General features: G+C 38.3%; 1 pseudogene; it reads left to right on the top strand.

Moving 5' to 3' along the window:
• The first annotated feature begins 2,347 nt into the window (after positions 1-2,347).
• Positions 2,348-26,755, top strand: LOC128577922 (kelch-like protein 8; annotated as a pseudogene).

Genomic DNA, 26,755 nt, shown 5'->3' with positions numbered 1-26,755 from the left:
GACTCTGTCTTTAAAAAAAAAAAGAGAGAGAAAGTGCATTTTGTTTTTGTTACTTAAAAAATAAATCAATACAATCTTTAATATGTTTCTAGACTGTAGAGATCTCTTTGTGATTTTTTTTTTTTTTAACTTTAGGTACAAAATTACGCTGATGCCCTACACTGGTACTGTTATTCCCTGAGGTTTTATTCAATGGATCACACAGATTTGGACTTGTCCAAGCTGCAGAGAAATATAGCTTCCTGTTACCTGCATTTGAAACAACTTGATAAGGTCCTTTGTTTTATTCATTTTCAGATGCAATAAATGTAATTATATGCAGTGGCAGAGATATAGATGCAGTGTTAAGACTTCTTGTCTGTTAATTTAGATGTCTGATAGTTCCTTTACACAGAACAATACATATACTTTTTGATTTGCACACTGTAAACATTGAGTAGAAATTCACAGAGGGAGAATTTGGAAAGTCATTAATTCCATTACTTACTGTTTATTTTTGCACCCTATTCTGAAAGGTTATATATCATTGGAAGTCTTGAACACAGTTATCTATGACTAACCATCTGCATTCTTGTTCTTTGAAGCAGACTAATTTTTTTTCTTAGACAGTCTTGCTCTGTTTATCCCAGGCTAGAGTGCCATATCCTTAGCCTAGCTCACAATAACCTCAAACTCCTGGTCTTGAGCAATCCTCCTGCCTCAACTTCCCAAGTAGCTGAGATTATAGGCACACACCACCACACCCAGCTAATTTTCCTGTTTTTATTTTATTTTTATTATTTATTTATTTATTTATTTATTTTTTATTAAATCATAGCTGTGTACATTAGTATGATCATGGGGCACCATACGCTTGGTTCATAGATCGTTTGACACATTTTCATCACACTAGTTAACATAGCTTTTGTAGCATTTTCTTAGTTATTTTGCTAAGACCTTTACATTCCACATTTACTAGGATTCACATATACCCTTGTAAGATTGCTAAGTCATGGGAAAAGCCCAAGTGCCCATCGATCCACGAATGGATTAATAAATTGTGGTATATGTACACCATGGAATATTATGCAGCCTTAAAAAAAGATGGAGACTTTACCTCTTTCATGTTTACATGGATGGAGCTGGAACATATTCTTCTTAGTAAAGTGTCTCAAGAATGGAAGAAAAAGTACCCAATGTACTCACCCTTATTATGAAACTAATGTGGGACCTTCACATGAAAGCTTTAACCCAGTTACAATTTTCCTGTTTTTAGTAGAGATGGGCCTGGATTTGCTCATGGTGGTTTTGAAATCCTGACTTCAAGCAATCATCCTGCCTCAGCCTCCCAGAGTGTTAGGATTACAAGTGTGAGCCACCATGCTTGGCCCAGACTAAATTTTAATGTACACATTTTTGTTAAGCATTCACTGAGAGCAAATGGTTAGATTAAGTGGCCATTTTTTTTAACTTTCTGGGATGTTATCGCTTTACTTTCCAGCAGCTCTAGACAACGTTCAGTGACTGATTTCTTATCTGGGAAGAACTCTAATAGGTAAGAGATATAAAAGCTTATTTAAGGTTAGAGCTATTTATACTTCCCAAAGCAGCTGGGACATTTTTTCCTTTGGGTATCACAGAGAATGTACAATATGTCTTTATTCTTGACAAGACATAACTAGAAGGGTAAGTGTGTACCCAGATGAAATGAAGATATTTATTTCAAGTTTTAATGACAGGTTTAGGTGGAAACTTGATTAAATGTAGTTTTTCCAGACATTTTCTTTTTTTTTCTTCTTTTTTTTATTTTTATTAAATCATAGCTGTGTACATTAATATGATCATGGGGCACCATACACTTGGTTCATAGATCGTTTGACACATTTTCATCACACTAGTTAGCATAGCTTTCATAGCATTTTCTTAGTTATTTAGCTAAGACCTTTACATTTTCTTTGAAGGTGTGTTTATCTTTGAAAGGTTGGTTATCTGACTTGAATACGTTAGAATTCCTTTCAAAAGAATTTTGGTATTTAGGTTGATAGTCCTGGGGTCCACCCTGCCAGCCCCGGAGGCCATGGCTCTGGGACTGAGGTGAGAGGATGCCTGATGCCAGCCGGGCCTCAGCAGGTCCATGCAGTAGCTTTGGGAGCCAAGTAGTGTGGCTGAGTTCTTGGCACTATCGGGAAGAACGGAGGGGAGGAAGGAGCATTCTGTTGATTTTTCAAAGTATACGATGGCACTTGAGTGGGTTTGGAAAATGTCTGAAGTTTAGTGGCTGCATCTACCTTCTGCCTTCTCTACACCCTTTGAAAAAGAATAAATGGGATGTTTGAGAAAAGTGATAATTAAAAGAAGGCTTGTGCAAATGACTTCAGACTCTGTGAATGGAAAACAAGATAGGAATCACTTAACAAAGGGAAAAGACAACAACAGCACCCTCAAATAAAGAACAGATCTTCAGTTAGTGATGGTGGTGGAGAAGACTTCTTTATTTTTGAAGCAGTGAAGCTTGGAGAGATTTTCATGGTTCTCTTCTTCAATTTTATGAAAATGGAGAACTCTGTGATGTTCCCCTAAAGGTTGGCTCATCTCTTGTCATGAAATGGTATTGGCTTGTGTTATTCCCTACTTCAGAACCACGTTCCTCTATGAAATGACTGAAACCCAGCAAATGCTGATTGAGATCAGAGATTTTGATGGTGACACAATAAAAGACGTGGTAAAGTTTGTCTATTCTTTACAGCTCACTTTGTGGACAATGTCCAAGTTCTCTTATATGCAGCCTGCATTCTGCAGGTTGAACTGGTGGCTAAAGCTTGTTGTGAATACAGGAAGTATTTTCTTCCTCCAATTGCCTGGCAATAAGAGCTTTTGAAGAAAGTCACAATCGAATAGATTTAATGTACATGGAAGATCAATATGCCTGTGAGCATTTTACTAAGGTGGTGGAGTGTGAAGACATTGTACATGTGTCACCCCAGCACCCCCATAAGCTTTTGTTCTCCAGTGATCTAAATATCAAGAATGAAAAGCATGTCTATAGTGCTGCTATCAAGTGGCTTCTTACCAATCCTCAGCATCATTCCAAATGGTTAGATGAAACACATGCACAGGTTCATCTGCCATTGTTGCTGATTCATTTTCTCATAAGTGTTCTGGCAAGAAAACAGATTGTCAAGCAAAATCTAAAATGTAGAGATTTACTGGATGAAGCAAGAAATTACCACCTTCATTTTAATAGCAGAGCAGTATCTGACTTTGAATACTCTGCTCGGAATACTCCAAGGAAGCATATTGCTGGTGTGCTGTTTTGTGCAGGTGATTGAAGTGGATCTGGTGACTCATTTTGCAGTATCAAATGCTATTCTATCAACAAAAAAAGTTGGTTCTTTGGGCCAGAAATGGCTAGCTGAAGGCAACACATGGGTGTAATTTCTGTGGAAGGTAACGTGTATGCAGTAGGTGGACATCATGGAAATGAACACTTGGTTAGCAGGGAGATTTTTTATCCTATCACTAATAAATAGATGATGAAGGCATCAATGAACACAAAGAAGAGAGGAATTGCTTTGGCTTCCTTATGAGGCCCAATTTATGCAATTGGAGGGCTAGATGATAATACTTGATTCAGTGATGTGGAGAGTATGAAATAGAATCTGATTAGTGGAGTACAGTGGCATCAGTAAATACTCCTTGTGGAGGAGATGGTTCTGTGGCTCTAGTTAACCATGTTTATGTGGTAGGTGGCAACGATGGAGTGGCTTCTTTATCTACTGTGGAAAGGTATGATCCACATCTGGATAAGTGTATAGAAGTTAAAGAAATGGGTCAATGAAGAGTAGGCAGTGGAGTAACTGAGCTTCATGTTGCTTATACATTGTTGGTAGTTTTATTTTTATTTTTGAGACAGATTCTCACTATGTCTCCCTCAGTAGAGTGCCGAGGTGTCACAGCTCATGGCAACCTCCAACTCTTGGGCTTAAGCAATTCTCTTGCCTCAGCCTCCCAAGTAGCTGGGACTACAGGCACCCGCCACAATGCCTGGCTATTTTTTGGTTGCTGTTGTCATTGTAGTTTGTTTATTTGTTTGTTTTAAATTTTTGTTAAATCAATGATGTGTACATTAATGCATTTATGGGGTACAATGTGCTGGTTTTATATACAATTTGAAATACTTTCATGAAACTGGTTAACATAGCCTTCACTGCATTTTCTTAGTTATTGTGTTAAGACATTTATATTCTATACTTAGTAGTTTTAACATGTACCCTTGTAAAATGCACCATACATGTGGTCCCACCAATTACCCTCCCTCCACCCATTTTCCCCTCTCCCATCCCCTGCCTCTCCTTTTTCCCCTTCATCTTGGGCTGTAGTTGGGTTATAGCATTCATATGGATGTGTGAGTGTTTATAAATTGGTTTCATAGTAGGGCTGAGTACATTGGATACTTTTTCTTCCATTCCTGAGATACTTTGCTAAGAAGAGTATGTTCCAGCTCCATCCATGTAAACATAAAAGAGGTAAAGTCTCCATCTTTTCTTAAGGCTGCATAATATTCCATGGTGTACATATACCACAATTTATTAATTCATTCATGGGTTGATGGGCACTTGGGCTTCTTCTAAGGCTTAGCAATTATGAACTGGGCTGCAATAATGTCAGGATCAGCAATAACATGCATGCAGCTGTCATCTTTCATGATAACAATGCCTTCTTCTGGAATACTCCCTGAAGGATCTGTTTATGCCCGTTTTGCAGTTTATTTTTTCTAAATAGAAGGAATACACACTAAAATAACAATAAAAAGTATAGTTTAGTAACTATATAACCCCCCTTCCCCCCAAAAAAGGTTGTTACCTTGTAATTTGCTAAGCTTGTAGCCAATGACATGAACTTCAACATTCCTCTCCTCTTAATCCTTTCTGCTTTCTTTTCTTTGAGAAAGAAGTAGCTTTCTTTGGGGACCTTACTCTGTGGATCTCAACACTGTTTCTTTCTCTTGTTACTTCTAACACATTGAGGTCTTTATCCAAAACCCTTCTGTCAATTTTATCTTAAAACTTCAGTTCTCTCCATGTCTTCCTTTTCATTGCCAAACTTTCTAACCCAAAGTACTGTTGGTATTTTTTTACATTAATTCATTTAAAAAACATTTGTTGATTGTCTAACACATGTTAAGTACTCTTGTAGGCATTGGGGATATAGTAATGAGCAAAATAGACAAAAATCCTGCCTCTATGGAATTTATATTCTACTAATTGAGACAGGTAATAAAAATATAAATAAGTATCATGATATATTACAGGAGTCAATAAATTTTCTGAAAATAACCATAGTAAATATTTTAGTTTCTACAGGCTATACAGGCTCTGTTGGAACTACTCAGGTCTGCTGTTGTACTGTGAAAACAGCACTAGACAACATGTAAACAAATGGCGATGCTGTGTTCCAGTAAAACTTTATATTTTCAGATACTAAAATTTGAATTTCATGTAATTTTGCAATTTCCATGTGTTACAAAATATTCTTCTTTTGATTCATTTCAACCATTTAAAAATGTATAGCCATTCTTACCACATGAACTGTACAAAAACATATATGATGGGTTGGATTTTGCCCAAAGGCCATAGTTTTTGACCTCTGGTGTATTGAATAATAATAATTACTAAGGAGAAAACTAAGCAGGAAAGGATGATATTAAATGTTTTGGAAGAGGCTAAATGGTTGAAATTTTAGAAAGGGTGGTCAGGGAAGTTTATACTGAGAAGGTAACTTTTTAGTAAAGAACCGAGAAAAAAAAGAGCATTTTAGACAGAAGAAATAGCAAGTGAAAAGGTCCTGGGTTGCTTAAAGAACAACCAAGACCAAGTGCAGTGGCTCACACCTGTAATCCTAGGCACTCTGGGAGGCCAAGGAGGGAAGATCCCATGAGCTCAAGAGTTTAAGATCAACCTGTGCAAGAGTGAGACCTCATCTCTACTAGAAATGGGGGAAAAATTGGCTGGGGGATGGACACAGTGTCTCATGCCTGTAATCCTAGCACTTAGGGAGGCTGAGGCAGGTGGATCACTTGAAGTCAGGAGTTTGAAACCAAACTGAGCAAGAGTGAGACTCCATTTCTAAAAATACCGAGGCATTGTGACCTGTAATCCCAGCTATTTGGGAGGCTGAGGCAAGAGAATTGCTTGACCCCAAGAGTTTGAGGTTGCTGTGAGCTATGATGCCACAACACTCTACTGAGGGTGACCAAATGAGACTCCTTCTCAAAAAAAAAAAAATTGGCTGAGTGTAGTAGTGCACACCTGTGGTCCCAGCTGCTTGTGAGACTGAGGCAGGATTGTTTGAACCCGGAAGGTTGATATTGCAGTGATGCTATTGCACTAGCCAGGGTAACAAGAATAAGACTCTGTCTCAAAAACATAATAATAAAATGAAAAATAAAGAATGACAAAGAGACCAGTGTGGCTAGAGCAGAGGGAATGCTAGGGAAGTTGGAGATGTGATCAGGGAAGTAATGATGTCTTAACTCCATTTTGTGTTGCTACAGAGTACCTGAAACTGAGTAAGTTTTAAATAAAAAAGACTTTTTAGCTCATGGTTCTGCAGGCTAGGAAATTCAGTAGGAAGTTCAAGGGGCATGGTGCTGGCGTCTGCATGTTTCTGGTGAGTGGGTTTGTGCTGGGCCAAAACATGGTAGAAGGGCAAAGGGGAAGCAAATATGTGTCAAGAGAAAAATCCCAAGAGGAGTCCTAGCTATATAACAAATAGCCCAGTCTTCTGAGAACTAATACATCCCCAATGAAAACTAATCCATTCTTATGAGGGTGAGAACTAACTACTCCAAGAATAGCACCAAGTCATTTTTGAAGCATCTTCCCCTATGATCCAAAGACCTCTGACTAGGCTCCACCTTACAACACTGGAGACAACGGTGATCAAATTTCAACATGAGTTTTCTTGGGAAAAAACCATATCCAAACCATAGCAAGTGGGGAAACAGATCGTGTAAGAAAGCCATTGTATGAACACTGTTCAGGTGATGGGCACATTTCTAGCCCTGACTCAAGCCATGTATAAAAAAAACACCTGTACTCTCCTGATTGAGGAGTGCATATCACCCCTGCTGAGGCAAGCTGCCACTCCAAGGAAACAAACTACAGGTATAAAACCCATGGCCAAGTAGATAAGAGTCCCCTCCCCCAAGAGAGGGGCTTGCTGTGTGCTTTCTACAAACAAAGGAGTAGAGTTCAGATCTCCTCTTATTTTATCCCATGGGAGAGAGCCACTAAACCCCAGAATTTTTTAATCTCACCTATGAGCCTAGGCATTCTCCTGCCTGGCATAAAATTGAACAAATATTCTACCCATAATTCTGAACCCCCAGTCTACCCAGCCCCCTCTGCAGTCTGGAAGTCCAGAGTGTTTGGCAGTTCCTCCAGAGGTATAGGAATGGTGTGGGCTACTACAAGTCTGTACTGAAACAGCAGCATGGGTGTAAAGAGGGAAATGCGGGAGGGAGTCAAGTGGGAGAGGGAGTAATGTGGCCTGAGGCAGCAGCAGAGCTCACATCCCAGGTTGGATTTTGGAGAAACACTTCCTGTTTCTCTTGGCAACCAGAGGGAGGTGGGCATCAACCTTGGGGCACAGGTGGAGCACAACTGAGACAGAAACACAGACTCCATGAGCAAGGGGCATGCCCTGCAGCAGTACCTGCCTACCTGCCTGCGGTGGAGTGCAGCTGGGACAGAGATGCAGACTCCATGAGAGTATGGGTGGCAGCCGGGCAGCTGGGACTGAGAGACGGACTCTGTGAGAATGAATGCTGCTGAGGCACCTGCCCATGGCAGTGGGGCCTGGGACAGAGACTAAGCCTCTGTGAGGGCAAAATACACCCAGCCCGTGGCAGAGCCTGGCTGGGACAGAGACACAGAATCTGCCAGAGTAAGCTCAGTGGTGGCACCCACCCAGGGTGGGGCTGAGACAGACACACAGCCTCTGTGAACACAAAATATGCCCTGTCCACGGCTGAGCACATCTGGGAAAGAGATGCAGACTCCACAAGAATACACGAGGCAGTGGCAACCACCGGTGGCATAGCAGGGCAGGGCTGAGACAGAGTCATAGCCTCTGAAAACAAAAAAATACACCAAGCCTGTGGCAAAGTGTGGCTGGAACAGAGACCCAGAATCCACTAGAGTGTGCGGCAGCACCCACCGGCAGTGGGCAGGGCTAGGACTGAGTCACAGCCTCTGTGAGTGCAAAATATGCCTGGCAGTGGTACCCGCCCATGGTGGGGCAGGGCTGGAACAGAGACACAGACTTGGTGAGTGCAAAATAAGCCCTGCAGTGGTACCTGCCCATGGATGATGGTGAACACACCCAGGGACTGACAATGTTGGTGCACTCCTCAGAGGCCATTTGAGCACTAGAGGGATCGGGCTTCAGACCCATGAGGTTGCCCTGGTGTCAGAGTACAGCATGGGACGAGGCACTGACCCCCCTTGTCTTGGGCAGGCCCATATCCCTGCCACTTTTGTCCACTGAAGAAAGCCGGGCCACACCCCCATGGGGTTACTAGTGGCGGAGTGAGGCTTCAGCATAAGATAGGGAAGGAGGCACCAATCCTTCTGGCCTGACTCTTTGGCTGGGCAAGCCTTCCTGACCCCATTGACTACCAGAGAGAGCCAAACTCCAGCATCTTGGGTTTCTGGGTCTGAGCTATTTGTGGATCCCTGCCACCAGGTTGCTGGTCACCAATTGAACTCTTGCAGTTGAGCAGTGATTTTACTGCCTGAGATAATTGGTTTGGAACTATCACCTTGGGCTGTCCACCTGGGGACCCTACAAGGTTGAGCAGTGGTTGTGTTGAACTGGTAGGGACTGATACTCCTCCTGTAATTGTTGCTGGGTGGGAGAGGTGGGGAACCTCAGTTACTTGTATCTCCCCCCAACTGAGATTTTAGCCTAATTTTGCAACTCAATAGGATCAAATAGAGGCTGGCTGACTACAAGACAGATCCAGCTAGCCCTGTCACAACAATTAGGTCCTCAGAGTCTCTAGCTGCAGATCTGAAAATGACCTTTGTAAAGCTATAAGGAAAAAGCCACAATCATTAGTCTCAGGTCTTTGGTAAAGGGATAGTTAACTACAATTCTGGGAACCCCAATTCAATCGCACCCTACCAGTTTTAATACCCAAGTGAGGAAAATAAACATGAGACAGAACCAGAGGAAGAACTCTGGCAATATGAATAGAGTAGATCAACTCCCCCAAGAAATGACAAAGGTGATATGTCAGAAGATGTCATTCATAAACAAATGGCCAAAATGTCAGAAATAGAATTAAGAATATGAATGACAAGTAAGATGAATAAATTGGAGGAAAAGATGGAAATTGAAATCCCAAAAGTTGTGCAAAAGTTGTCTCAAGTAATTAATGAATTCAAAGACGTTTACCAAGGATATGGACATAATGAGAAAGGAGATAGCAGAGCTCGAGGAAATGAAAAAATTATTCAAGGAGCTCCAAAATACAGTAGAATCCCTTAGTAATTGAGTGGAGCAGGCAGAAGAAAGAATCTCTGAAATCAAAGACAAAGCTTTTGAATGTTCCCAAACACTCAAAGATGAAGACGGATGGAGAGCAAAACTGATCATTCCCTGAAAGACTTGTAGGAACACTCCAAAAGATCAAGCACTCATCTTCTAGGAATTCCTGAAGAAGAGGGTGGTCCTAAAGGCACAGATGGTCTACTCCAAGAGATTATGGAGGAGAATTTCCCAAGCATTGCAAGGGATACTGAAATTTAGATAGTAGACAGTTTCAGAAACCCAGCAAGACTCAATCCAAATAAAGCATCTCCTAGACACATTGCAATTAACTTTGCCATAGTTAAGATGAAGGAGAAAATTTTGCAAGCAGCTGGACATAAGAAAAGCATTACCTACAAAGGGAGAAATATTAGAATGACTGCAGATCTCTCAACCAAAACTATCTAAGTCAGAAGAGGATGGTCATCAATCTTCAATCTCCTAAAACAAAACAACTTCCGGCCCAGGATTCTGGATCCAGCTAAACTGAGCTTCACTTGTGATGGAAAAATAAAATAGTTTAGTGACATACACATGTTGAAGAAATTTACCATAACTAAACCAGCTCTCCGGGATTCTCAAACCCATCCTCTACAATGATCAGTGCAATGGTCCACAGCCAAAGTAAACTCACACAGAAACTTTTGAACAAAACCTAACTTCCATAGTAGGGAAAGAGCTAAAAATATACACTAGACATTTAAAAAACATGACACCACAAAATTACCATGCCTATCAAGTCTCTCCATTAATGTGAATGGCTTAAATTGTCCTCTAAAGAGGCCCCAGTTGGCTGACTGGATACATAAACTTAAACCACATATCTGTTTTATAAAAGATGCTCATTTTACCTTAAAGGATAAAAATAGACTCAAGATAAAGGGATGGACATCTATAATTCAGGCAAATGGAAATCAGAAAAAGGCAGGTGTTGCAATTTTATTCCTAGATACCATAGGCTTTAAACCAACAAAAGTAGAAAAGATAAAGATGATCACTTCCTATTTGTCAAGGGAAACACACAACATGAAGAGATTTCAATTATTAACATTTATGCACCCTACCAGAATGCTCCTTAATTTATAAAGGAAACCCTAATAGACATGAAAAATTTGATATCTTCCTACACTATAATAGTTGGAGATTTTAATACCCCTTTGGCAGTGTTGGATAGATCCTCCAAGAAAAAAATAAACAAATAAATATTGGACTTAAACTTGACCCTACAACAAATGGACGTAACAGACATCTATAGAACATTTTATCCTAATAAAACTGAATACACGTTCTTCTCATCAGCCCAGCGATCATCTTACCAAATTGACATATCTTAGGACAAAAGTCTAGCCCCAGCAAATTTAAAAGAATAGAAATTATTCCTTGTATCTTCATAGACCATCAAGGAATAAAAGTTGAACTCAACAGCAACAGGAATATTCATACTCAAACAAATACATAGAAACTAAATAACCTTATGCTGACTGATAGCTGGGTCAAAGACAAGAGTCAGAAGGAATTCACCACATTTTTGCAAAAAAATTATAATGAAGACACAAATTATCAAAACCTGAGTGATACTGCAAAGGCAGTCCTAGGAGGGAAATTCATAGCATTGGAAGACTTCCTCAAGAAAATATAAAGAGAAAAATTCACCAACTCAATGGGACATCTCAAGCAACTGGAAAAAGAAGAACATTCCAACCCCAAACCCAGCAGAAGAAAGGAAATAACCAAAATTAGGCAGAATTAAATGAAATTGAAAACAAAAGAATCATTCAGAGGATCAACAAAAAAAAGTTGGTTTTTTGAAAAGATCAATAAAATTGATAAAGCTTTAGCTGATCTAACCAGAAACAGAAATGTAAAATTTCTAATATCATCAATCAGAAATGATAAAAGAGAAATAACAGCAGACACCTCAGAAACCAAAAAATCCTCAATAATTACTAAAAAAAAAATTATTCTCAGAAATATGAAAACCTTGTGCAAATGTACCAATACCTGGAAGCACGCCACCTTCCTAGACTCAGCCAGAAAGAATTGGAAATGCTGAATAGACCTATATCAATCACTGAAATAGCATCAACTATACGAAATCACCCAAAAAGGAAAAGTCCAGGACCAGATGGCTTCACATCTGAATTCTACCAAACCTTCAAAGAGGAGCTAGTTGCTATATTACATAATTATTTCCAAAACATAGAAAAAGAAGGAATACTCCCCGACACAGTCTATGAAGCAAATATCACAATGATACCCAAACCAGGAAAAGACCCAACAAGAAAAGAAAATTATAGACCAATATCACTAATGAACATTGACGCAAAAATATTTCATAAGATCCTAGCAAACAGAATTCACCAACACATCAAAAAAAATTATATACCATGATCAAGTTGGTTTTATCCCAGGGTTACAAGGCTGGTTCAACATATGTCAATTCATAAATATAACATATCACATACATAAAATAAAAAACAAAGACCACATGATACTCTCAATTGATGCAGAAAAAGTTTTTGATAATATCCAGCACCCTTTCATGATCAGAATGCTCATGAAAATAGGCTTAGAAGGATCATTTTTGAAACGGATAGAGGCCATCTACAACAAACCCACAGCAAATATCATATTGATGGAGTAAAACTAAAAACATTTCCATTCAGATCAGGTACCAGGCAAGGTTGCCCATTGTCTCCACTGCTTTTCAACATTGTAATGGAAGTCTTAGCCATCACAATCAGGCAAGAGAAGGCAATCAAGGGCATCCAAATAGGGTCAGAGGAGACCAAACTCTCACTCTTCACAGATGATATGATTATATATCTGGAAAACCCAGAGACTCAACTACAAAACTCTTAGAAGTGATCAAGGAATACAGCAGTGTCTCAGGATACAAAATCAGTACTCACAAATCAGTAGCTTTTATATATACCAACAACAGTCAAGCTGAAGAAACACTCAAGGATACTATTCCTTTTACAGTAGTACCAAAGAAGTTGAAATATTTGGGAATTATCTAACAAAAGATGTGAAAGATCTCTATAAAGAGAACTACGAAACTCTGAGAAAAGAAATAGCTGAAGATTTTAACAATGGAAAAACATACCATGCTCATGGATGGGAAGAATCAACATTGTTAAAATCTCCATATTACCCAAAGCAATATACAAATTTAATGCAATCCCTATTAAAGCACCACTGTCATACTTTAAAGATATGGAAAAAACAGTACTTCATTTTATATGGAATCAGAAAAACCTTGAATATCCAAGACATTACTCAGAAATAAAAACAAATCAGGAGGAATCACACTACCAGACTTCAGACTATACTATAAATCTATAATGATCAAAATAGTATGGTACTGGCACAAAAATAGAGAGGTAGATATATGGAACAGAATAGAGAACCAAGAGATGAACCCAGCCATGTATCATCATTTGATCTTTGATAAGCCTACCAAAAACATAATTTGGGGAAAATATTCCCTATTTAACAAATGGTGCTGGGTGAATTGGGTGGTGACTTGTAGAAGACTGAAATTAGACCCACACATTTCACCATTAACAAAAATTGACTCTCACTGGATAAAAGATTTCAACTTAAGACATGAAACTATAAAGATTCTTGGAGAGCGTACAGGAGAAACACTTGAAGAAATTGGCCTGGGAGAATAATTTATGAGGAGGACTCCCTGGGCAATTGAAGCAACACCAAAAATACATTTCTGGGACCTGATAAAACTAGAAAGATTCTGCACAGTGAAGAACACAGTAAGTAAAGCAGGCAGACAGCCCTCAGAATGGGAGAAGATATTTGCAGGTTGTTTTTGACAAAGGTTTGATAACCAGAATCCACAGAGAACTCAAACGTATTAATAAGAAAAGAACAAGTGATCCCATTTCATTGTGGGCAAGAGACTTGAACAGAAGCTTCTCTGCAGAAGACAGGTGCATGGCCTACAGACACATGAAAAAATGTTCATCATCTTTAATCATCAGAGAAATGCAAATCAAAACCACTTTGAGATATAATCTAACTTCAGTGAGATTAGCCCACATCACAAAATCTCAAAACTACAGATGTTGGTATGGATGTGGAGAGAAGGGAACACTTCTGCACTGCTGGTGGGAATGCAAACTAATATGTCCCTTCTGGAAAGAAGTTTGGAGAACACTTAGGGAAGTAAAAATATACCTGGTGTTTGATCCTGCAATTCCTCTACTAGGTATATATCCATATGACCAAAAATCACTTTACAACAAAGACATTTGCAGAATGTTTATTGCAGCCCAATTCATAATTGTCAAGTCATGGAAGCAGCCCAAGTGCCCATCGACCCATGAATGGATTAACAAATTGTGGTATGTGTACACCGTGGAATACTATGCAGCCATGAAAAAGATGGCTACCTCACATCTCTTATGTTTACATGGATGGAGCTGGAACATTTTCTTCTTAGTAAAGTATCTTAAGAATGGAAAGAAAGTATCTAATGTACTCAATAGTACTATGAAATCAGTATCTAATCACCTATGCCTTCATAAGAGTGGTAAAACATTACTATAATCCAGAAAGAAGGAGGGAAGAGTAAGAAGAGAGTAGGGAGGCTGGGAGGAGGGAGGGTATTTGGGGGGACCTAACATAATATGCATAATGCAATGATACATTTCTAATCTATTAAGAATAGAGTATGAATATCTTACCACAACAAATAAGTAAGCGAGGAGATGGTTATGTTAATCAGTTAGATGTAAGCATTCCACATTGTATATCAAATCAGCACATTGTACCTCACAAATGCATAAATATACACAGTTATCATTTAATAAAGAAAAGAAAGAAAACAAATCAAAGTGGGGAGGAGGGAGAATGATGGGGGGTCACTGTAAAATAGAATAGACAGAGAAATCAAATACTTTACTGACACGCAAACATTGAAAAAATTTGCCACAACAAGACCTGCTCTACAGGAAATACTTGTATTCATTCTTCATATTGACCACACCTTTGTCTGCCACCCAAGTAAACACACTCAGAAATTAAAGAATAAGGCCTAGTTTACACAATGGCACAAGGAATAAAACTAAGCAAAAGGCTTCCATAAAACTGGATGAATAAAACTCCACCATACCTATCAATTCTCTTCATAAATGTGAATAGTTTGAATTCCCCACTGAAGAGGGACAGGCTGGCTGACTAGATAAAAAAAAATTCACAGACCTAATACTTGTTGTATCCAAGAAATACATCTAACCTCTAAAGATAAAACAAGACTCAGGGTAAAGGGATGGAAAAAAAACATTCCAGGCAAATGTAAATCAGAAAAAAAGCAGGATTTGCAATATTATTTCCAGTTTCAATTGGATTTAAACCAAGAAAAATAAGAAGAGACAATGATGGACATTATTTGCTGGTCAAGGGAACTAACTATATAACATGAAGAAATTTCAACCCTTAATATCTATGCACCCAACCTAAATGCTTGTAGCTATATAAAACAAACCTTAAATGATTTAAACAATATTATATACTCCCACTCAATAATAACTTGAGATTTCAACACCCCTCTATAGAACTGGACAGATCTTTCAAGCAGAAACTAAATAAACAATGAAATTAAACTTTACCTTAGAACAAATGGGCTTAACACACATATACAGAACACTTCATCCTAATAAAACTGAGTACACATTCTTCTCATTATCCCATAGAACTTCCTCCAAAATTGATCACATCTTAGGGCACAAATCAAACCTCAACAAATTTAAAAGAATAGAAATTATACCTTGCATCTTCTTGGACCATCACAGAATAAAAGTAGAACTCAATTCCAACAGACATCGTCATGCCCATATAAAGCCATGGAAACTAAACAACCTTATCCTGAATGACAACTGGATTAAGGATGAGATAAAGAAGGAAATCATTATATTTCTCAAATAAAACAACAGTGAAACCACAAGCTATAACAACTTCTGTGATACTGCAAGGACAGTCCTAATAGGGAAATTTATAGCATTAGATGCCTTCATTAAGAAAACAGAAAGTGGCACCTGTGGCTCAAAGAAGTAGGGCACTGGCCCCATATACCGGAGGTGGTGGGTTCAAACCAGGACCCAGTCAAAAACTGCAAAAAAAAAAAAAAAAAAAGAAAGAAAGAAAGAAAGAAAGAAAGAAAGAAACAGAGAGGAAGTCAACAACCTAATGGACAATCTCAAGCTACTTGAAAAGGAAGAACAATTTAACCCTAATTCTAGCAGAAGAAAAGAAATAACCAAAATTATAACAGAATTAAATGAAATTGAGAACACAATAATCATTTGGAAGATCAGTGAAACAAAAAGTTGGTTCTTTCAAAAGATTAATAAAGTCAATAAACCCTTGGGCAGACTATCCAGAAACAGAAAAGCAAGATCTCAATCAGAAATAAAAACAAGGGGAAATAACTGCGGATAACTCAGAAATACAAAAGATTCTTAATGATTACTACAAAAAACTGTATGCCCAGAAATTCGAAATTGTGGATGAAATGGACCAATGTCTGGAATCACACCACTTTCCTAAACTCAACTGAAAAAAAAAAATAGAAATTTTGAATAGAACTATATCAAGCACTGAAATTACATCAACAACATAAAATCTTCCAAAACAGAAGGGAGGGATCCTCACCCAACACATTTTATGAAGCAAATATCATCCTGATTCCCAAACGAGGCAAGAAACCAACAAAAAAGAAAACTATATAAAAATATCATTAATGAATAGTGACATAAAAATATTCAACACGAATCTAGCAAACAGGATACAGCTATACATTAAAAAATATAAACAGGGTGGCACCTGTGGCTCAATGGAGTGGGGCGCCAGCCCCATATGCTGGAGGTGGCAGGTTCAAACCCAGCCCTGGCCAAAACCTGCAAAATATATATATATATATTTTCATAATATATATAAATATATATATATTATGAACAAATAGGTTTTAACCCAGTGATTCAAGGTTAGTATGTAAATATGTAAATGTAATTCACCACATAAATAGAAAGCTAAACCAAAGACCATATGATTCTCTCAATAGATGCAGAAACAACATTTAATAAATTCAGCATCCTTTTCTGACAGGAATACTTCTTAAACTGATAGAGGACATCTACAAGAAACCCACAGCCAATGTCATATTGAATGGAATAAAACTGTAAGTTTTTCCACTTAGAATTGGAACCAGATCAGGATATCCACTATTGCCACCATTATTCAGCATAGTTCTGGAAGTCCTAGCCAATGCAATCGGAGAAGAGAAGGATATCAAGGGTATTAAAATGGAGACAGAGGAGGTCAAACTCTCGCTCTTTGTGGGTGACATGATCTCCTACATGGAAAACCCCAGGGACTCAACTACTAAGTTCTTAGAAGTGATCAAGAAATACAGTAATGTCTCAGAATACAGAATCATTGTCCACAAATCAGTGGCTTTCATATATGCCAATAACAGTCAAACTGAAAATCAAATCAAAGACACAATACCCTTCACAGTAGCTTCAAAAAAACTGAAAAAAGATAATCTTTGGCAATTGAAGCAATACCAAAAATAGATAAATGGGATAAGATCACAGCTAAGGGTACAACAACTAAAAAAGACAACCGTCAGAATGAGAGAAGATACTTGCATGCTATGAATCTGACAAAGGGCTGATAACTATAATCTATGGATACCTCAAATTAATCAACAAGAAAGGAGCATACAACCCCATTTATAGGTGGTCAGGAGACTTAAATAGAAACTTCTGTGAAGAGGACAGATGAATGGCCAACAAAAATATGAAAGAAAGCACATAATCCCTATTCACCAGAAAAATGCAAACCAAAACCACCATGAGATAACACCTAACTCTAGTAAGAATAGCCCATATTGCAAAATCCCAAAACTGCAGATGCTGGCATAGCATCTGGAGAGAAGGGAACACTTTTGCACTGCTGGTGGGATTGTAATCTACTACAACCTCTATGAAAAGAAGTATGAATAATTCTCAAGGAACTAAAAGTAGACCTTCATCTTATCCTGCAATGCCATTACAAGCTATCTAGCCAGAAGAAAAAACATCATTTTACCATTAAGACATTTGCACTAGAATTTTTTTTTTTTTTTATTGCTGGGGATTCATTGAGGGTACAATAAGCCAGGTTACACTGATTGCAATTGTTAGGTAAAGTCCCTCTTGCAATCATGTCTTGCCCCCATAAAGTGTGACACACACCAAGGCCCCACCCCCCTCCCTCCGTCCCTCTTTCTGCTTCCCGCCCCATAACCTTAATTGTCATTAATTGTCCTCATATCAAAATTGAGTACATAGGATTCATGCTTCTCCATTCTTGTGATGCTTTACTAAGAATAATGTCTTCCACTTCCATCCAGGTTAATACGAAGGATGTAAAGTCTCCATTTTTTTAATGGCTGAATAGTATTCCATGGTATACATATACCACAGCTTGTTAATCCATTCCTGGGTTGGTGGGCATTTAGGCTGTTTCCACATTTTGGCGATTGTAAATTGAGCTGCAATAAACAGTCTAGTACAAGTTTCCTTATGATAAAAGGATTTTTTTCCTTCTGGGTAGATGCCCACTAATGGGATTGCAGGATCAAATGGGAGGTCTAGCTTGAGTGCTTTGAGGTTTCTCCAGACTTCCTTCCAGAAAGGTTGTTTAGTTTGCAGTCCCACCAGCAGTGTAAAAGTGTTCCCTTCTCTCCACATCCACGCCAGCATCTGCAGTTTTGAGATTTTGTGATGTGGGCCATTCTCACTGGAGTTAGATGATATCTCAGGGTTGTTTTGATTTGCATTTCTCTAATATATAGAGATGATGAACATTTTTTCATGTGTTTGTTAGCCATGCACTAGAATGTTTGTTGCAGCTCAATTCACAATAGCCAAGACGTGGAAGCAACCCAGTTGCCCATGAACCCATGAATGGAAAAACAAACTGTGGGGTATTTATACCATGGAGTACTATTCAGCCATAATAAAAGATGGAGACTTTACATCTTTTGTATTTACCTGGATGGAGTTTAAACACATTCTTTTTAGTAAAGTATCACAAGAATGGAAAACCAAGTATCCAATGTACTCAATTCTAATATAAAACAAATAGATAAACAACTACACTCCCCTATGAAAGGAAAACACAAGTATATTCTAGTGAGGGGGGAGAAAGGAGGAAAGGGGGAAAGGGGAGGAGGGAGGGTGATTGGCAAATTCTTACCTAATGTGCATAATGTAAGGGTATTAAGTACACCCCCTGGGTGAAAGACTCAATTACATCTTGAACTTTAGCTTAGAAATAAATGAAAACAATGTAATCTAAACATTTGTACTCTCATATTAATCTGAAATTTTAAAAAAGGAAATTTCCTAGTCTTGCCCTCCTTTCACAGTTTTGTAAGATTTCCATTTTTCCCTAGGTAGTTATTTTCTGCTGTATATTTTAGTTATTTGTATACCTATCTTAGCCCTCATTAGACTGTCACTTCCTTGAGAGACAGACCATATTTTATCCTTGTTTGCCCTGGTATCCAGCATAGTGCCTAATGCATAGTAGATGCTCATTACATTTAAAAAAGTTTAATAGAGCCTCAATAGATGTCAGTAAATTTCCTCTGATATAGGAATTCCACTTGCTCATTTTTTAAAAAATTCAACGTATTGAGAAGATACAAATGTTTTCAGTTACATGGATCACTTTTGTAAAGCTTGAGTCATTGGTACAAGTGTGCTGTCACCCAAATAGTGTTCATTGTACCTGTTAGGTAGGTTTTTGCCCCGCCCCCTTTTCTCCCTTCCCCTCTGATTAATTTCCACTGAATTTTACTTCCCTCTGTGTGCAGGTATGCTCAGTGGTTAGTTCTAATTTAACAGTGGGTACTACACTGGTGTTTGTTTTTCCACTCTTTAGATACTTCACTTAGGAGAATGGTCTCCATTTCCATCCAAGCTGTTGCAAAAGGCATTGATTCATCCTTTTTTATGGCTGAGTAATCCATGATATACCACATTTTATTAGTACACTTATGAATTCATGGTCACTTGGTTTGATTTCATGTCTTTGCTATTTGTACCATGTACTGCAATAAACATTCAAGTACAGGTGTCTTTTTGGTAAAAAAAAAAAAAAAAACAAAAAAACAAAAAACAAAACTTCTTTTCCTTTTACTGGATACCCAGTAGTGGGATTGCTGAATTGAATGGTAGGTCTACTGTTCTATTCTTTAAGGACTCTTCATACTGTTTTCCATAATTGATTTGCAGTCCCACCAACAATGTGTAAGTTTTCTTTCCTCTCTGCATCCATGCCAGCATCTATTGGTTGTGGACTTTTTAATAAAAGCCATTCTAACTGAGGTAAGGTGATAACTCACTGTGTTTTGTTTTGTTTTTTGTTATTATTTTTTATTAAATCATAACTTTGTACATTGATGCATTTATAAGGTTCAGGGTACAGCCTTGATATACAATGTGAAATGCTTACATTGAACTAAGTAACACATCCATCACAATTATACTCATACCTTAATAATTTTGAAATGTACCATAGCATCATACACATTAGGTGAGATTCCCCCCAAATAGCTCCCTCCTCTCATATCACCCTCCCCTCCCCTCTCTCTCCTCTTCCCTTCTACTTTCTGGACTATAGTTATGTTTTGCTGTTCATTTCAGTGTGTAAGTGATTATATATGGATTTCATAGTAGTATTGAGTACACTGAATACTTTTTTTTCCATTCTTGAGATAAGAAGAATATATATATATACACATATATATATATATATATTTTTTTTTTTACTTTACTAAGAACAATATGTTCCAGCTCCATCCAGGTAAACATAAAAGATGTGAAGTATCCATCTTTTTTATGGCTGCATAGTATTCCATGGTGTACATATACCAAAATTTGTTAATCCATTCATGGGTCAATGGACACTTGGTCTGTTTCCATGTCTTGGCTATTATTAATTGGGCTGCAATAAACATTCTCATGCAAATGTCTTTGTTGTAAAATAATTTTTGATCATCTGGGTATATACCTAGTAAAAGAACTGCAGGATCAAACAGTAGATCTACTTTTAGTTCCTTGAGTGTTCTCCAAACTTCTTTCCAAAAAGGTTGTATTAGCTTGCATTCCCACCAGCAGTATAAAAGTGTTTCCTTCTCACTGCATCCATGCCAACATCTGTAGTTTTGGGATTTTGTGATGTGGGGTAATCTTACTGGAGTTAGATGATATATCAAAGTGTTTTTGATTTGCATTTCTCTGATAATTAAGGATGATGAGCATTATTTCATGTGTTTGAAGGCCATGCACCTGTCTTCATCAGAGAAGTTTCTGTTCAAGTCTCTTGCCCACATAGAAATGAGGTTATTTATTCTTTTCTTATGGATTAGTTTGAGTTCTCTGTAGATTCTAGTTATCAGACCTTTGTCAAAAGCATAACCTGCAAAAATCTTCTCCCATTCTGAAAGTTGTCTGCTTTACTTACTGTGCTCTTGGCTGTGCAAAAGCTTTTTAGTTTGATCAGAACCCAGTAATGAATTTTTGGCGTTGCTTCAATTGCCCGGGGGGGGGGGCGGGGGGTCCTCCTCATGAAATATTCTCCCAGGCCAATTTCTTCAAATTTTTTCCCTGCACTCTCTTCTAGTATTTTTTATAGTTTCATGTCTTAATTTTAAATCTTTTATCCAATGAAAATCAATTTTTGTTAATGCAATTTCAGTCTTCTACAGGTTGTCAGCCAGTTCACCCAGCACCATTTGTTAAATAGGGAGTCTTTCCCCCACTGAATATTTGATAGGCTTGTCAAAGATCAAATGATGATAAGTATCTGGATTCATCTCTTGGTTCTCTATTCTGTTCCATAAATCTACTGCTCTGTTTTTGTGCCAGTACCATGCTGTTTTGATCACTATAGATTTATAGTATAGCTTGAAGTCTGGTAATGTGATACTTCCTGATTTTTTCTTACTTCTGAGTAATGTATTTGCTATTCAAGGTTTTTTTTCTGATTCCATATAAAACACAGTACTATTTATTCCAGTTCTTTAAAGTATGACAAGGGTGCTTTATTAGGGATTGCATTAAATCTGTGGATTGCTTTGGGTAGTATGCAGATTTTATCAATGTTGTTTCTTCCCAGCCATGGGCATGGTATGTTTTTCCATTTGCTAACATCTTCAGCTATTTCTGTTCTCAGAGTTTCATAGTTCTCTTTATAGAGATCTTTCATGTTCTTTGTTAGGTAAGTTCCCAGATATTTCATCTTCTTTGGCACTATTGTAAAAGAAATAGAGTCCTTGACTATATTTTCAGCTTGACTATTGTTGGTATATAGAAAAGCTACTGACTTGTAAGTACTGATTTTGTATCCTGAGACACTGCTGTATTATGATCACTTCTAAGAGTTTTGAAGTTGAGTCCCTGGGATTTTCCAGGTATAGGATCATATCATCAGCAAAGAGTGAGAGTTTGATCTCCTCTGATTCCATTTGGATACCCTTGATCACCTTTTCTTGCCTGATTGTGATGGCTAAGATTTCCATTACCATGTTGAATAGCAGTGGAGACAGTGGAAAACTGTGCCTCGTTTCTGATCTGGCTGGAAATGTTTTCAATTTCACACCATTCAATATGACATTGTCTGTGGGTTTCCTGTAGATGGCCTCTATCAATTTAAGAAATGGCCTATCTAGCCTATTTTCTCTCTTTTTGTGTGTGTGTGTGTGTGGTTTTTTGGCTGAGGCTGGGTTTGAACCTGCCACCTCTGGCATATAGGGACCGGTGCCCTACTCCTTGAGCCACAGGTGCCACCCTCTATGCCTATTTTCTTAAGTGTTCTCATAATGAGAGCATACTGGATATTATCAAAGGCTTTTTCTGCATCAACTGAGAGAATCATATGCTCTTTGTTTTTTATTTTATTGATGTGATGTATTGTATTTATAGATTTGCGTATTTTAAACCAACCCTGTAACCCTGGAATAAAACCAACTTGATCATGGTGTATATATTTTTTGATGTGTTGTTGAATTCTGTTTGCTAAGATCTTATTTAATTTTTTTGCATCAATATTTATTAATTATATTATTGGTCTATAACAGGGGTCCTCAAACTATGACCCACGGGCCACATGAGGTGGTGTGATTGTATTTGTTTTTTTTTTTTTTTACTTCAAAATAAGATATGTGCAGTGTGCATAGGAATTTGTTCATAGTTTTTTTTTTTTTTAACTGTAGTCCAGCCCTCCAACTGTCTGAGGGACAGTGAACTGACCCCCTGTTTAAAAATTTTGAGGACCCCTGGTCTATAACTTTCTTTCTTCGTTGGATCCTTTCCTGGTTTGGGGATCAGGGTGATATTTGCTTCATAGAATGTGTTGGGAAGTATTCCTTCTTTTTCTATGCTTTGGAAAAGGTTGTATAACATAGGTACTAGTTCCTCTTGAAAGGTTTGGTAGAGTTCCGATGTGAAGCCATCTGGTTCCAGACTATTCTTTTTTGGGAGATTTTATATTGTTGATGCTATTTCAGTGATTGATATAGGTCTATTCAAGGTTTCTAATTCTTTGTGGTTGAGTCTAAGAAGGTGATGTTCTTCCAGGTATTGGTCCATTTCCTTCATATTTTCATATTTCTGGGAATAGAGATTTTTGTAGTAATCATTGATGATTTTTTTAATTTCTGAATTATCTGTTCATATTTCCCCTTTATTGTTTCTAGTAGATGATATTAGAGATTTTACTTTTCTGTTTTTGGTTAGGTTGGCCAAAGGTTTATCAATTTTGTTAATCTTTTCCGAAAACCGACTTTTTGTTTAGTTGATCTTCTGAATGATTCTTTTGTTTTCAATTTCATATAATTCTGTCCTAACTTTGGTTATTTCTTTTCTTCTGCTGGGTTTGGGGTTGGAATGTTCTTCTTTTTCCAGTAGTTTGTGATAATCCATGAAGTTGTTGGCTTCCTCTCTGTTTTCTTGATGAAGGCTTCCAATGCTATAAATTTCCTTCTTAAGACTGCCTTTGCAGTATCCCACAGGTTTTGATAATTTGTGTCTTCATTATCATTTTGTTCCAAAAATTTGGTGATTTTCTTCTTAATCTTGTCTTTGACCTATCATTCAACCTAAGATTGTTTAATTTCCATGACTTTGTTTGAGTATGAATATTCCTGTGGCTGCTGAGTTCAACTTTTATTCCATAGTAGTTCAAGAAGATACAGGAATAATTTCTACTTTTAAATTTGCTGAGGTTAGACTTGTGTCCTAAGATATGATCTATTTTGGAGGATGACCCATGGGCTGATGAGAAGAATATACATTCAGTTTTATTAGGGTAAAATGTTCTGTAGAGGTCTGTACAGTCCATTTGTTCTAGGGTCAGGTTTAAGTCTAATATTTCTTTTTTTTTAGTTTCTTCTTGGAGGATTTATCCAAAACTGTCAAAGAGGTGTTAAAATCTCCAACAATTATAGTGCAGGAAGATATCAAGTTCATATCCATTAGGGTCTGCTTTATAAATTGAGAATCATTCTGGTAGGGCGCATAAATGTTAATTATTGAAATCTCTTCATGTTGAGTGTTTCCCTTGACAAATATGTAGTGACCTTCCTTATCTTTCTTTATCTTTGTTGGCTTAAAGCCAATTGTATCTGCTACTAAAATCGCAACCCCTGCTTTTTTCTGGTTTCCATTTGCCCGTATTATACAAGTCCAACCCTTCACTCTGAGTCTATTTTTATCCTTTAAGGTAAGGTGAGATTCTTGAATACAGCAGATATCCAGTCTGAGTTTATGTATCTAGTCAGCCAGCCTGTGCCTCTTTAGAGGACAATTTAAACCATTCACATTAATTGAAAGAATTGATAGGCCTGGTTGTGTTTTTGGTGTCATGATTCTCAGATGTCCAGTGGACATTTTTAATCCTTTCACCACTATGGAAGTTGGGTTTTGTTCAGAAATTTCTGGGTGAGTTTAGTTTGGAGGTACAGCATTGCGCTGGTCATTGTGGAGAATGGGTCTGAGAATATCCCAGAAAGCTGGTTTAGTTATGGCAAATTTGTTTAACCTGTATATGTCATTAAAATATTTGATTTCTCCATCACAAATGAAACTCAGTTTAACTGGATACCGGATCCTGGGCTAAAAGTTGTTTTGTTTTAGGAGACTGAAGGTCAATGATGATCTTCTTCTGGCTTGAAACATTTTGGCTGAAAGATCTGCAGTCATCTGATACTTCTCCCTTTGTAGGTCTTTTCTTATGTCTGGGTGCTTGCAGAATTTTCTCCTTCGTTTTAACTTTGCTAAAGTTAATCACAATGTGTCTAGGAGGTGCTTTATTTGGGTTGAGTCTTGCTGGGGTTCTGAAACTGTCTACTATCTGAAGTTCTGTATCTCTTACAAAGCTTGGGAAATTCTCCTCCAAGATCTCTTGGAGTAGAGCATCTATACCTTTAGGACCATCTTATTCTCCTTCAGGAATTCCTATAAGACTAATGTTTGATCTTTTGAAGTGATCCCACAACACTCTCAGGGAATGATTGGTTTGTGCTCTCCATTCGTCTGCCTCTTTGAGTGTTTCAGAGCATTAAAAACCTTTGTCTTCAGTTTCAGAGATCCTTTCTTCTCCTGCTCAACTCTATTATTGAGGGATTCTAATGTTTTGGAGCTCATCAACTACCTTTTTTGTTTCCTTGAGCTCTGTGATCTCTTTTCTCATTATATCCATATCTTTGGTGACTTTGTCTTTGAATTCGTTAATTTCTTGAGACAACTTTAGAACTACTCTTTGGAATTCAATTTCTATCTTTTCTTCCATTCTTTTTATCTTATTTGCAATCCATATTCTGAATTCAATTTCTGACATTGCTGCCATTGGTCTATGCATGGCATCTTCAGTTATATCTCCTTTGTCATTTCTTGGGGAGGCGTTGACCTACTCTGGTTATTCGTGTTGCCAGAGTTCTGTTGGGTCTGCCCCATGTTTATTTTTCACTGTTTGGTTATTAGAACTGGTAGGGTGAGACTGAATTGGGGTTACCATGTAGTAGAGATAGCCCCTTACCAAAGCTCTAGGGTTTATAAATGTCACTTATCTCCTACAACCTTACAAAGGCCCTTTTCAGAGTTTTGGCCAGAGACTCTGAGGACTTACTTGGTGAGATAGCACAAGCTAGCTCTATTTTGATATCAGCCAACCTCTACCCTAAGAAACCCCAGTATTAGGTTTAAATCTTGACTTGTGAAGAGATACAAACAGTTGTGGCTCCCAGCCCCCACCCTTCAGTTCTTTTCCACTACACAACTTCAAAGGTCAACCTCAGAATGTCCCCGAGTGGACAGCCCCAGACACAGATTCCAATTAAATTGTCTCGGGCAGTGCAAACCCTGCCCAGCAAAGAGGGATTCAAGGGTCTCCAACAGCACAATTGGAGCCAAGGATCCACATTCCCACCCCCCAGACTCAGTCCACACTATTGTCCATTTCTCTCCTCACAGGCCGAGTTGGAGCCAGAAGCCACGCCCCCACCTTCTACTTTCAGTCCACTGCCTAGGAAGCCTCTCTTCATAGGCTCTGTTAGAGTCAGGGCACTGCACTCTGCCTACAGGTCTCAGTCCTCACCCTGTAACCTCTGCTCACCAGCCCCTCTGGAGACAGGGGACCATACCCCAGCCCTCAGGTCTTGGTTCACACCAAGTATGCCATTGTTTGAGGGTTTTGTTGGAATCAGGGGACCATGTCCTTGCTCTCAGGTTTCAGTCCACGCCTAGCAAACCTCTGCTCACAGACCCAGCAGAGGCTGGGGACCAGCCCTGTCAGCCAAATTCAGTCCACAGGGGGCAACAACTCTCCCACTGTGGGCGCTTTCAGAGGTGGGGGTTCTGCACCCCATCCCACCAGACACAGCCCAAACCAAGTCACCACCACCACTGGCTAAGCATAGTTATAACCAGGGGATAGTCCTCCTCCCACCTAGTGTCCCTTTCTTCCCACACCCTCTTTCACAGATTTCATCCTGATGGCTGGCAGTCTACACTATGCCCAGATCTCTCAAGACAAGATCAAACACTGTGCACTGCAAGTGTCTGAAGGCAAAACTTCAGACCACCATGCGAGAGGGAAAGGGTAA

The sequence above is a fragment of the Nycticebus coucang genome, chromosome X (genome assembly GCF_027406575.1).
Source record: "Nycticebus coucang isolate mNycCou1 chromosome X, mNycCou1.pri, whole genome shotgun sequence".
In the NCBI taxonomy this organism is placed as follows: Eukaryota; Metazoa; Chordata; class Mammalia; order Primates; family Lorisidae; genus Nycticebus; species Nycticebus coucang.
Note: the sequence above shows the minus strand (reverse complement) of the source record. Positions and strands in the feature narration are given on the sequence as shown.